The sequence below is a fragment of the Diceros bicornis genome, chromosome X (genome assembly GCF_020826845.1).
Source record: "Diceros bicornis minor isolate mBicDic1 chromosome X, mDicBic1.mat.cur, whole genome shotgun sequence".
Lineage (NCBI taxonomy): Eukaryota > Metazoa > Chordata > Mammalia > Perissodactyla > Rhinocerotidae > Diceros > Diceros bicornis.
In genome coordinates, this window is record NC_080781.1 from 103307950 (window position 1) to 103321249 (window position 13300).

A 13300-nucleotide genomic window follows, 5' to 3' on the forward strand; every position below is an offset into this window, starting at 1 on the left:
CTAAAAAAGAAATAGAAAATTTCAACCAACTAGTAGCCATAAAAAGAATTGAGCAAATACTTCAAACAGTAACTCTTCCCCAAAAGGCACTTTTCATTTTGGAGGTATTTGTGGAAATTGCTTCCCTAGAAGAACCAGAAGCTCAAAAGCAGTCATCGCAGTGACATGCCATGATATCCTATTGTAGGACAACAAAGCCTTCACAGATTGCTTTGGGGGTTGCTGTTACAATGACCCACCCTCCTCCAACCCCAGGCCTCTCTGCCTCCACCCAGACTTTGGGAAAAGCCTTTGGATAACCCCTCCTTTGGGGAACTTCTAAGAAAGGCAAAGCCCCCTATGCTTCTGACAAACTCACAATGGTGTGGCTGGCTTCAAACATATTCATTTTGTAATCCAGCTGTTCAGCATCAGGTTTCTCGTGTGAACACACCCCACATTTTACTGGCTCCCAAATGTAGACAAATTCACATTGTGCATGTGGATACCCAGCTTTCCCAAATGCCTTAGATATTGAAACACAACAGCTCTCCCTCCTTTGTCACAGAGTTGGGAAATAGAAAGCTATCCATCTTAAATATGAGGAACTCAAAGGTGGCCAAAGTCAAAGTGGCCCAAGGATGCACAAATGGTTCATGGCAGAGTTGAGACTAGCACTCAGGTGTCCTGATTCAATTCAGGACAAAACGATTCAATTGCCTGAGAGAATATGCCTTCCTAAAGTCCAGGCTTCAAAGGCTTGTATATAGCCTAGACAGGAGAGTCCCCACTTGTCCTAATCAATGCCCAATATGTATTAGAACATTTTACTGGATTTAAAAAAGAAAGCGTCTTTATGGATCATATTTTTAATCTATGGACAAGAAAACTTCTATTCATTACTGTAACTGGCAACTGTGTATGCGGTGGAGAAGGAGGACAAGGAGAAGGAGGAGGAAAAGAAGAATGAGGAAGATGAAAAAGAAGGAAGAGAAGAAAGAAAAGAATGGAGTGTAGGAAATAATTCCCAAACGAAACTCACACTCACATCTGCTTTTTAAAATTCCATGGAGGTAACGTGATACAAAGTCCGCCTTAGCATACATTGCAAATATATAATTTTGAAAATTTGCTTTTTGAGATAAAATTTCTGTCATGAGGTGGCAACAGAAGTGGAAAAATAATAATCATTAAGATACCACTTAGAGCATCCTCAGAGATCAAGGGTCTTGCTGACATCAGCTTTTGTATGAGTCACACTTGTGTATTTAAGTCAGAGACGAGAACACAAAAGCATGACACCTGTCTTTGTAATTAATCAACTGCCAGCACAAAATCAATAAAATCAATTCACATTAACATTAAACCATTAACTCAATGTTCTTCCTTAAAAAAAAAAAACAGCAGGTATTGGGGGAAGGGAAGCTAGCTTGGTTGTGCATTAGTGTGAACAATAGATTACATGGGGCATCCGGTGGCTTAAATGTGGAAGTACAAATAGAGAAATGGAGACAACAGATGACTGTGTGGAAGCAGTTTCAGTCTATTAGCTGCAAATGGCAAATTCACTCTGTGACTTGATTTAAGCTTGGTTAGTTTCTCCATCCACATATTACAGATGCTGGCAGTTAGTTGTACATTCCTGCTGCTGGTAGATTCTACATTTCACTAATCATTCAGAAAGAAATTTATCTCTGGAAGTAAGGTCTTGCTTGTATATCTATGAGACTCACTTTCAACATGCAAAATATTTTAATTGAAAGTTCAATTCCACTAATATTCATTCATTAAGCACTGACTATGGGAAAGGAAGTATGTGAGAGATACAGAAATGTACAATAAAAGGCCCCTGTCTTCAGAGTTGACAGCATAATAAGCAAGTCAGAACCACACAAATAGAATACAGGGCAGACAGTTGTTAGCACTATTATAGAGGCACAAAGAGCAAGGGGAGCACAGAAGACAAAGAGAACAATTCTAAGCATGAGAACTGGGGAAGGCTGCACAGGGATGACACAAAATCTGAGTCTTGAAGGATGTGTGGGATATAGGTTGACGGAGATGGGAGTAAAGAGTATTCTGGGTAACTGCATAAATAAAGGCAGAGAAGCAGGAACATGCCTTTTTTTAATAGCCCTGGAAAACAGAACTGCATCTTGTTGACTATAGTCACAGAGATTTTAACTCTCCAAAGCACAATTGCCCAGACCCGTCTGCCAGCCTTCTGCACAGACAAAACACAGGTGCCTGCTGGTGGAATTCAGGGTGAAGAGAAGGGCAGAATGTCTATAGGGAGAAGAGTAGCCCCAGTGGTGAAGAAGAGAGAACCTTGTGGCAAGGAAGACAAACCACACTGATTTCCTAGTCTTGCCAACAGTGTGCCCTGCCCACAGAGGGTGGCTGGCCAGCTTCACAAAATGAGTTAATGAAAGATTCAGTAAACATTACGGATGAGGCTTTTTCTAAAAGTTACTGCTACTCTCATTCTGGAATATTTCCTGCCTGCCAGCCCTGAATGGGCTCTGGTTGGAGGTTGGCACAGGGCTGGCTTGGTGAGCTGAGACAATGTTTCTGAGACAACCCTGGCTTTCTTATCAAACTTGTTTTCCTGGAGTTATCTTGAAGTCTTACTTGTGGATTTTTCATGACATTTTCGCCTGGGCAAACAGCTCCTTGGTTCTGCAGTGCCTCTATTGGCATAGATCTCTTTATTCGATGTCTTAAACTTCCCTAAAATCTTTGGTGAAATAATAACAATGCCACTTGCATTTGTAAAATATTTTTACTGTTTTCCAAACACTTCCACATTTATAGTATCTTATGTTCTCTTCCACATCTCCAATTCTCCTCTCAACCCAATTCAATCAGGCTTCCATCTCCCTCACTCCACACCAAGGCTGCTCTTGTCAAGGTCAACAATGACTTCCATGTTGTCAAATCTCATGGTCACTTCTCGGGCTTCATCTTACTCAACCCCTCAGCAACACTGGATGTAAGCTGAGCATCCTCCTTAAATACCTGCCCCTCTTGGCTTCTGGGACACCACAGCCTTCTGTATTTCCTCCTACCTCAATCTCCTTTGCTATTCTCTTCCACTTTCAGACCCCTCAATATTTGAAAGCCCCAGTGCTCAGTTCTCAGACCTCTTCTCTTCATTTACATTTCTTTACCAGGTGATTGTATCCAGTCCCAAGGCTTTACATACTATCTATATACTGATGACTTACACTATCTCCTGCTATCTCCAAGCCCTTCTTATCCCTGAATGCTAGACTCATATATTCAACCGTCTGCTTGATTGCTCCAGTTGTCTGATAGGCATCCCAAATTTAATATGCCTAAATCTAAACTCTCATTTCTCCCTCTCCAAATCCTACTTCCCTCCAGCTTTCCTCATCTCAATAAATGGTACCACAATTCCTGCAATTGTCCAAACCAGAAACCCGGTAGTCCTTTTTTACTAGAAGTCACATTTTTCCTTCTCCATCTCACTGTCCTAGTCTAAGATATAATACAGTGGCCCCATAACCAGTCTCCATGTGTCCACTCTTGGCAGCACACCCTCACCACCCTCTTCACATACACTCATACTGTTCTCCATACTACAGTCACAATAGTACTTTGTGATTTTAATCAGGCATATCACTCTTCTGCTTAAAATCCTCTAAAGCCTGCCCATCAGAGATAGAATAAAATCCAAACTTTTTGTCTTGGCTCTATATTATCCAATCTCTTACACCACATATGCTAGCTTGCTCCAGTCACACTGGCCTCCTTTCTGCTACTCAGACACATCAAGACCTTTCCTGCTTCAGGGCCTTCCCTCTTGCAGCTCTCTCTACCTAGAAGGTACTCTTCCCAGATAGTCACAGGGCTGGCTGCCTCTTCACAATCAAATCTAAAGTATCACATATTTAAGTCTGAGCAACGCTCACCTTACATGCCATTGTTGCTTAGAATTTAAATTCCTTTATTTAACCCCACAAATTAGTCATTATTATTTTAATTATTTTATACTGTCAATATTGTTTAGATTTATCTACTTATTTACCAGTTTATTTGCTCACCATTTCTTGTTACATCTCAGGCATTTCTTCTGGGGTCATTTTAAAATTAGGTACATGTTAGATCTTCCCATTCTATCTCCCATGTCTCAGCCTCACCTTCATATTTGCTATCTTCTTATCTCTCGGTGCTACATTCTGGAAAATATCTTCAAATCTGCCAGTTCACTCTCTCTCTCTTCTGAAGTTTTTAATTTGCTGTTTAACTCTCTCATTGAGCTTCAGATTTCAATGATTGTAATTTTAATTTTTAGGAATTCTTCATTTTTCCCTCCCAAATTTGCCTGGTCATAGCTAATAGTCTCTTTTTCTTATCCCATTTTGATTACATGTTGTGTTTCTTTAAACAATCCATATAAAGTTATTTTGTGTCCTGTATTAGATCATTCTAATATCTGAAGTCCTTGGGAATCCAAATCTGTTGTTTCTGCTAACTCTCCCTGATGGTGGCTTGTCTCCTTGTGTGTTTGATATTTTTTTTTTATTGTGAGCTCATATATAGTTGAATTAAATCTTTGAGAATCCTGAGGGATCTACATGGGGATATTTTCTTCCAAAAAAAGATATGAATTTGCTTCTGCCAGGTGCCAAGGGGCACTAACAATGTGGGGCCACCTTTTCTCAGCTATAGTTTCCCTTGTGACATGAATAGTATAAATTTGAACTCCAGACCTGTGAAAGAGCAAGCTTTGGGTTGCAACCTCTCAAGGGTATACTTGCAGTAGCAACAGCCACATAAGCAGTACAAGTAGTGCTCTTGTTTATTTTGTTTCCCACCCGGAGTTATGACAGAGACAAACAAACTTAACAGGTAGGTTTCTGGTGTATCGCCTTTTAAGGGTCCTAGCTTAACGTGGAGGTTGCGGCTTCAGATCCCTCACTTTTTAAGGACCTTGCGTGCCCTACATTTCTGTTAGTATCCAAAACACTGGGGTTTTGCTTCCAGGGAAGCTCAAGCTTTTACATACTGCTTGCTGCTCTAGTTTCAGTTTCTGGTTCTTCCTCCTTCTGCCTTTCTTTTCTGCAAGCTTAGAAAAGCATTCAAAAATGTTTGTGGCAGGTTTCTCAAAAAGCTAAACATAGAATTACCATATAATTGCGTTCTGGAACTCAATTTCAACATGTCGGGGTGAGGGTGGGGTTTCTCCACACCTCGAATAAGCAATGCTCCAACTTGAGCAGGCTGTCCTACAATTCAACTCAATTCTGACATTATCTATCCTGAGATAGCCTCAGCTCCCACAGGCTAAGGGTTCATCCTACAAGACTGCCTCCCCGTCACTTCAGACGCCAGTCACAAGTCCAGATTGCTACTTGTGCTTCTGACAAACTGGCTACAGATTGGTGGTTCCCACGACCCCCCTCCTTGGACTTCAGATGCCAGTCCCAAGTCCAGATTGTTACCTGTACTTCTGTCCAACTGGCTATAAATCAGAGATTAAATTTCTACAAATTGGGGTAAATAGAGCAGACTTGCTTGGAGTCCTTTAATGTTGAGGATCAGCATGGGGACTTTTTGGCCCTTCCAACCTTTGGTAGTGCTGTATGAAAACCTTTGTTTTAACACCATCAACGTCCATTTTATTCATCTCAGTTCCTAATAACCATCTAAAGATTTCCACCCTGCTGGGATGAGTCCTGTGACTCTCCCCTTTCTGTTTCCTCTCTGTTTCACTCCTATCAATATTTGCTTTATTTACCTTATTTCTCAATAACTGTTTCAAAATTTCCACCTTGGCGGGAATAGTCCCTTGACTCTCCCCTTGGCCTCTCCCCATTCCCTTGTTAATTAACCTAATATTTCTTAGTAGCATCTGTAAAACCCATGAGGGGACTGAGACAGCAAATTTGGTAAGGCTTCCCGGACTGTCCCTCTGTTTTGCAGCAGTAAGGTTATATGTGAAAGGGGCCCCCTTAACCATAGCATTTACCATGACCTGGGTAATGGGCATATTCAGCTGGTGAATATCCCGGTCATCATGTAACCATGGGCCCTCTAGGAACAGTCCAAACTTACCCCATCTTATCAGCAAAGTAACTGAGAGTTGATTTTCAGGAAGTGAGAACCCTTGTCCAGTTCAGGCCAGTTGAGCCACCAACTCATTAACTGGGCCTGCTCAAATGCCCAATAAGTGACCCTTTTGATGTCAAAGAGCTGAAAACTCCACCCTCAGATCATGCTAACACCACCATTTTGTGAACATGCACCCTATGAAGAGCCATGAAGCCACTATGCTTGTGCAGATCATCAATTACCTCACTTCTCACCTCCAATCATCTATCTCCATACTTCAGACTACCCTGCCCCTCATCCCATAAATTTTGCCCCAAACCCTGGATCAGGGAGACAGATCTCAGAGCATATGCCTCCCTTTTCCTTGTAGATCAATCTCACAAATAAAGCTATTTTTCTTTACCCAAAGGCTGATGCCATAATAATTGGCTCTTTATGTGCATCAGGTGGCGAGTCCTTGCTCGGTAACCATCATAAAGCCAGTCCCACGTGGCTTGCATACGATGCATATCAGCTGCTTCATCTGGGGTGTTCCACTTGGCATTCATAGGGGGAGATGGACATAAACAGGCCTTACCGTGGCTTTTCTCCAGGCCACCAGGCTGGCTGTTCCCTCGGGAACAATCTCCTGTGTGTCTGGATCACATATAGCCATCTGTGTTGTTCCATAGTGAGCTGTGGGTCCTGCATCAACCCAAACACGCTCTTCCACTCTGCAGCATTCAAAACCAAAGACACAGCCCCCAAATCAGTCACTCTCACAACCCATTTCAGTAAAGGTCCTAAGGAAGCTGATGATACTGATCTACAAAATGAAACCATTCCTTCACACTATACTCCCTGTTTCAGTCGTTTCTTGGTTTTGCTATCCCCCCATGTTGACTAACTTCTTGGTGACCACAGGTCTTAGAGGTATTTTCTATTGTCCCTGCACAATTTTTACCTTGGGGGACAGGTTTGAAGATAGTGGCCAAAGCTCAGACTCACTAAAATCTGCATTTGGTATAGCATCAAGGTCTGACACACTATTATCTTTTACTTTTAGTTTATTATAGATAACAATAACCAAGAGATTGAACATTTGCCTTTCTCTTATTAATTTGCATTTTCTTATGCATCCAGTCAATCAACTATCTGGGAGTCAGATCCATCACTAAATTCCATTGGTGACTTTTACCTTTAGTAACTGAGTGCAGCACAGCTGCTGCTACACATCATGGGTGACCACGTGGCCACCCAGGAATCAAAGGTTCTTCATTTCCTACCCCCTCATCCTTTCTCTTCCCAAACCACATGTTTCCATAAGCCAGAGCTGTTCTAGCAAATTCCACTTCACTGACTCCAACTGAAACGTTCTAGTCACCAATTCCAATGTGTGGGTGTGTCCAAGCAATTCTCAGAAACCAACAAGGTGTCCTACAACTCAATTCAATTCTGGTACCATCTACCTGGAGATAGTGTCAGATCCGACAGGTTAAGGGCTCAGTCCCACAAAACTGCCCCCTACCCCTCCACTTTGGATGTCATTTCTAAGTCCAGGTTATCACCTATACTTCTGAGTGGCTGGCTACAAATCAGAGGTTCCCACGACCTTCTCCTTGGGTTCGATTAGTTTGCTAGAGCAGCCCATAGAACTCAGGAAACCCATTTATTTACTAGATTATTGCTTTATTACAAAAGGATACAACTCAAAAACAGCCAGATAGAAGAGATGCATAGGCCAAGGTATAGGGAAAGGGCGAGGAGCTTCCACGTCCTCTCTGAATGCCCCACTCTCCCCAAATCTCCACGTGTTCACCAATCCGAAAGCTCTCCAAACCCTCTCCTTTCGAGTTTTTATGGAGGCTTCCCTACATAGGCATGATTGATTAAACCATTGGCCATTGGCAATCCATTCAATCTCCAGCCTCTCTCCCCTCCCATGAGGTCTGGGGGTGGGGCTGGACGTTCCAACCCTCTAATCACATGGATTCCGGGCAACCTGTCCCCATCCTTAGGTGCTTTCCAAAAGTCATCTCATTAACATAACAAAAGACACCTTTATAGCTCTCATCACTTAGGACATTCCAAGGGTTTTAGGAGCTCTGTGCCAGAAACAGGGACAAGGACCAAATATATGTTTCTTATTATAAATCATAATATCATACCATAAGACCCAGCCATTCTACTTTTAGGTATATACACAAAGGAATCGAAAGCAGGGACTCAGATACTTGTATGCAATGTTCATTACAGCATTATTCACAATACCCGAAAGGAAGAAGCAACCCAAGTGTCCATCAACAGATGAATGGATAAACAAACTGTGGTCTATACATACAATGGAGTCATACCGTATTCATTGTATTCATACAACTCAACCATAAAAAGAATGCCGTTCTGATACATGCAACCTGGACCTTGAAAACATTTTGCTAAATGAAATAAACCAGACATAAAAGGACAAATATTATATGATTCCTCTTATATGAAATATCTAGAATAGATGAAATCATTGAGACACAAAGTAGATGAGAAGTTACCAGAGGCTAAGGGAAAGGGGAATTGGAGAGTTACTGCTTAGCCATTACAGAGTTTCTGCGTAGGGTGATGGACAAGTTCTCAAACTAGGTAGCAGTGACGGTTCAACAACATTGTGAATGTAATTAATGCTGAATTGCACACATAAAATGGTTACAATGACAAATTTTTGTTATATATATATATTACCACAATTAAAAACATTAATAATCTAATATACCAAAACCCATTGAATTACAGACTTCAAATGGGTGAATTGTATGGTATGTGAATTATATATCAATAAAGCTGATAAAAAAAGAGAAATATAAAAAAATAAAGTTTGTTACAATTTACTCAGGATTTAGTTGCATTGTAGCAGGACAGTTTTTTTTAGAATACTTAGTCTTGCAGAAGCAGAAGTCAAATTTCACCTATTCAGAGAGATCTTTATCTCCCAATCTAAACTAGAACCACCACCACAGCCACATAAGTTCCAAGAGAGCAGAGCTCTCATCTGTCTTGTTCACCATCGTATCCACACTAAGTTCAAGAGTAGAAGGTCAAATATTTAAAAAAATATTATTATCATCAGTAATAGCAAGAGTAAGAAGAGTGTAAGAACCATAATATTCAAATCTTAGTTTCATAGTTAAGGATATCACAGTATGATAAGGTTATTCTAGACTACTAGTGATCACTGTCCTCTACACTGTATCTTGGAGAAAGTCATAAGAGATAAAGATTGACTTATTTACTAAATTCTGGATCTATTTGTTTTCCAATTATTTGCGTAAAAACAGTAGAGTGTCAACCCCCTTCCCCACTAAAGATTATTTCTTTAAGCACCTTGGTTGCCCTATGGGTTTTGTCTTTTCTCCCTCTTTCATCCATCAAAGTATCCATTTCTTGAAGGCACTGATCACGTCTCTGATTTCTTTTGTCTTGCCTCATGGTGCTTAGCTTCAGCACGTGACCCCTCCCAGGGCCTTAGGAAATAGTGTTGACTGGCTGATTGTGGAGGGAGGGATTGATATTCTGTTCCCACTATCTTGCGCCACCCTCTGGGAATTTTCTGCCCTTCTGAAAGCTAATTTACCTATTCCTATGGTAAGTCATATTGAGGCTAACTTCCTCTGAACCTCCAGCTCTAGACCTGATTGGGTGTCTCGTCTTCTTTGCCTGGTGAAGAGTGACTGGCCCCTAGAAGCTTTTCTCATAGGTCTCTAGGATGTAAAGTATCATGTGAAACTCCAGGAATAGATCATGTTTCTGTCAACTGATTTCTTCTACTGGTCTTCTTAGACTCATAGTCAATAGTGACTCTCCTTCCCACTCCATTCTGGAATTTCCCCCAGAAAACCCAGTTAGACTGAAACTAGGCAGCCAGATCTCAGCTGGGTGACTGGCCTTCAAAGTTATTCTTTTCAACATTTAAAATAATTTATCTTTGAATGGTGAAAGGTCATAATGACCCCACATAGCTTTTGCTGTTTTTCATTTGTCAAGTGATCTCACCTTCATTACTTCATTTGGTTCATTAGCCCCATTTTTTTATGAATGAAGCATGAAAGCCCATCAAGGTTAAGTGACTTGGACAAGATCACATTGCTAGTTAGTTACAGAGCTGACACTAGAACTCAAGACTGCTTCTTTCACTCTTACACACTGGGTACCTAAGTTATACAGCAAAGGCACTTATTTCCTTAGATGGGGAGACCTGGGTAAGGAAATACAGTAGGGGACTCTGGGTAGTATGAAAATACCTGTGACCTTGGAAAGAGAGGCATAGAAGAGGAGATGGGAAGGAAAAAGACTTTCTACCCTATTTTCCCAGGAGCTAGTTGTGATTTAATAACCTGAGCTAGACAGTGCCAGCTCCCCTGGAAGCCTGGCAACCAAAACCCCTCAGTGCTCAACGGTGTTTTTTCCTTAGCCTTTCTTTGCCATTTTCCAAGAGTCTCTGTGTCAGCTCCCACTGGGGGCCTCACAGGGATGAGAACAGCTGCAGAGGCGCTGAAGTTGGGCTGCTGAGTCCATGCCCAGGACCAACACCTGCCTCTCACAGGGCCCTGGGGACAAGTTGGCTCAGCAAAACAGGGACGAGACAGAACTCCATTCATCAGAGAGAACTGGGGTGGAAAAACCCTGCTTGATCCCTTGGCACCACTAAGCTCTAAGGTTGGCCCTGAGCCCCACACAACTCCAGATTCTCTTTAGCAGGGTCAATTAAAATAAGAGAGTGTGCTTGTATGGTCCATTGCAGTTACCAATTACATTTAACAGTTATCTAATGTCTGCTATGCACAAAGGATAGTGGGAGTATGGTTTTGGAATTCAGTAGAGGAAGAAAAGCTTTGTTAAAAAAAGGAAGTTAACATCTACCTAGATTCTAGGTTAAAACCTGCCATTGACTCACTGTGGAATTTTGGATAAGTTGCTTCTCTCTGGGCCTCAGTTTAGTCTTCTGTAAGGTGATGGTGCTGGTCTAGAGCCTTTTGAGGTCTATGTCTTTTTGTGTCACAAGCCTTTTTGAGAATTTGGTGAAAGCTATGGATCTTCTCCCCAGAAAAATGTATATGTGTACACATATAGCTAATTTTCCATATAATTTAGGGGGTTTATGGATTTCCCTGAAGCCCATCTATAGATCCTAAGGTAAGAACCTCTGGACTAGTTGATTTCTGAGGTCACTTCTAGCTCTGACAGTCTATGAAACATTCCAGGTTGGACATGGTTAATGAGAAGAGACACCAGGGCCAGAATGCTGGCAGCTGTCGTGGAATCCCAGAGGCTTAACTGTACCCCCTTCCCAGGCTTCCTGAGACTCAAGTCCAAGGGAAGCAAAAGGATATAAGCTCATTCTCTGCAAACTGAGTCCAAGGGAAGCAAAGGGGTGCAAACTGATTTACAGCAAACCAGAGACTGGAGTGTGCAACAGACAGTTGCCTCCCAGGTTGCGGGAATTTAGCAAGTATATAAACTTTGTGGGAGAGAGTAGTCACCAGAGTCATCACCTCTAAATGCCCTTCAATGGTTGGTTGGGGAATAGGACAAAGAGCATGGACTACCCAATTGTTGAGGAACATATATCTCAATTATAGATGTTCTGAGATGGTGACTTAGGAGTTGATTCTCAACACAGCTGGACAGAATACTAATGGGCATAAACCTACCGCATTTCTTTACATAATGTGCCCTCCTTTATAAGTATATATTTTACTACAAAAATAAAAAGGTCAGGGGAGAAGAAAAGAAAGAGATTTGGTAGCTATATCGGTCAGGGTCCCACTAAGAAACACATGACACACTCAGAGTGGATAAACTGAGTAGAGTTCAATAAAGGGGATTGCTTACAAAAGTATGGACAGAGTATAAAGAAAACAAAACTGTGCCATTTGCGACAACCTGGGTGGACCTTGAGGGTATTATGCTAGGTGAAATAAGTCAGACAGAGAACGACAAATATCGTATGATTTCACTCATATGTGGAAGATAAACAAACAAACACATAGACAAGGAGAACAGATTAGTGGTTACCATAGCAGGCAAGGCGAAAGGAGTAAAGGGGCACATATGTATGGTGACGGATAAAAACTAGTCTATTGGTGGTGAACACGATGCAGTCTACAGAAATTGAAATATAATAATGTACAACTGAATTGTACACAATGTTATAAGCCAATATGACCTCAATAAAATAATTGAAAAAAAAAGAAACCACAGGGGATACCGAAATATTCTAGGACTAGTATTAGTGGAGTCTATTACCACCCTTAGGCCTGAAAAAGAGAGGGGAGGTAGCAGTTACCAGAACCCAGAGGGAGAAGAGAACATGAAAATTACATGAAGAGAGCTCCCTGATAGGAGCTGTAACCTTCAGTCAAGTGATGCCCAGCAACCTCTCAGGCAGGGTGCCAGGGAATAAATAGCTTAACCTCACTCTTCTCCTCTCTGGTAGTGCCCCCCATTGGCCAAACACAACTGGAATCCAGAAGACAAGGGAGCCTGTTGATATGAGTCAGCATCCCAGGGCACAGAGCAGGATGGAAGGGGTTAGAAAGTAGAGAGTAGATCTGGAAGGGAAGGCCTGGAGAGTAGGTCTGTCACTGCAGGCAAAAGAAAGGAATTGTTGTTATAGCCTTGAATATGACATCTATCCAGTGGACCCTGTGACATTTGGGCAAGAATAATTGAAGAGGTGTGAACTGCAACTGAGTAATAAGAATAATATCATTTTTGCATTTTTACATGTTTCGTGCTGCTTTCACTCCACTGTCTCATCTGAACCATATAGTTACCATGTAGGCAAAGAAGTAGTTCTAGGTGATTTGCAAGATCAAATGTCTATAAAGAAGAAAGCAGAGACTAGAATTTAGGTTTGGACTCCTGGTCGAGGGCCATTTCCACTATATTCTACTGTCTCTTCTGTATCATGTTTTAGTCCACAAAGCTATTCTGACAGGCCTTCAGAGGACTTCTACTTCTGACAGACATGAAAATCAAGCACAAGGGCAAAAATGAGGGAAAAAAGTGCATGGACTTCTTCCTTACATTTTTAAGAAAGGGTCAGTATGACGGGTGGTAAGAAAACAGGCTGAGTTGGAAGATAGATAAGTGGGTATAATATTTTTTGCAACTAATTTCCAGAGCAGAGATTTTCAGACCTAGTTCTTGCCAAATGGCCCTAGTCAAAGTTCCCTAACCTCTCTCCTTCTTCGTTTCTGACCTCTGGGTGTCCTAC

General features: G+C 41.6%; 1 protein-coding gene across 5 annotated transcripts in view; it reads right to left on the reverse strand.

The window, feature by feature from the left end:
• DCX (doublecortin) overlaps positions 1-13300 on the reverse strand; it is a 112153-nt gene that overhangs the window by 38665 nt on the left and 60188 nt on the right. The gene's annotated exons all lie outside the window — the stretch shown is intronic.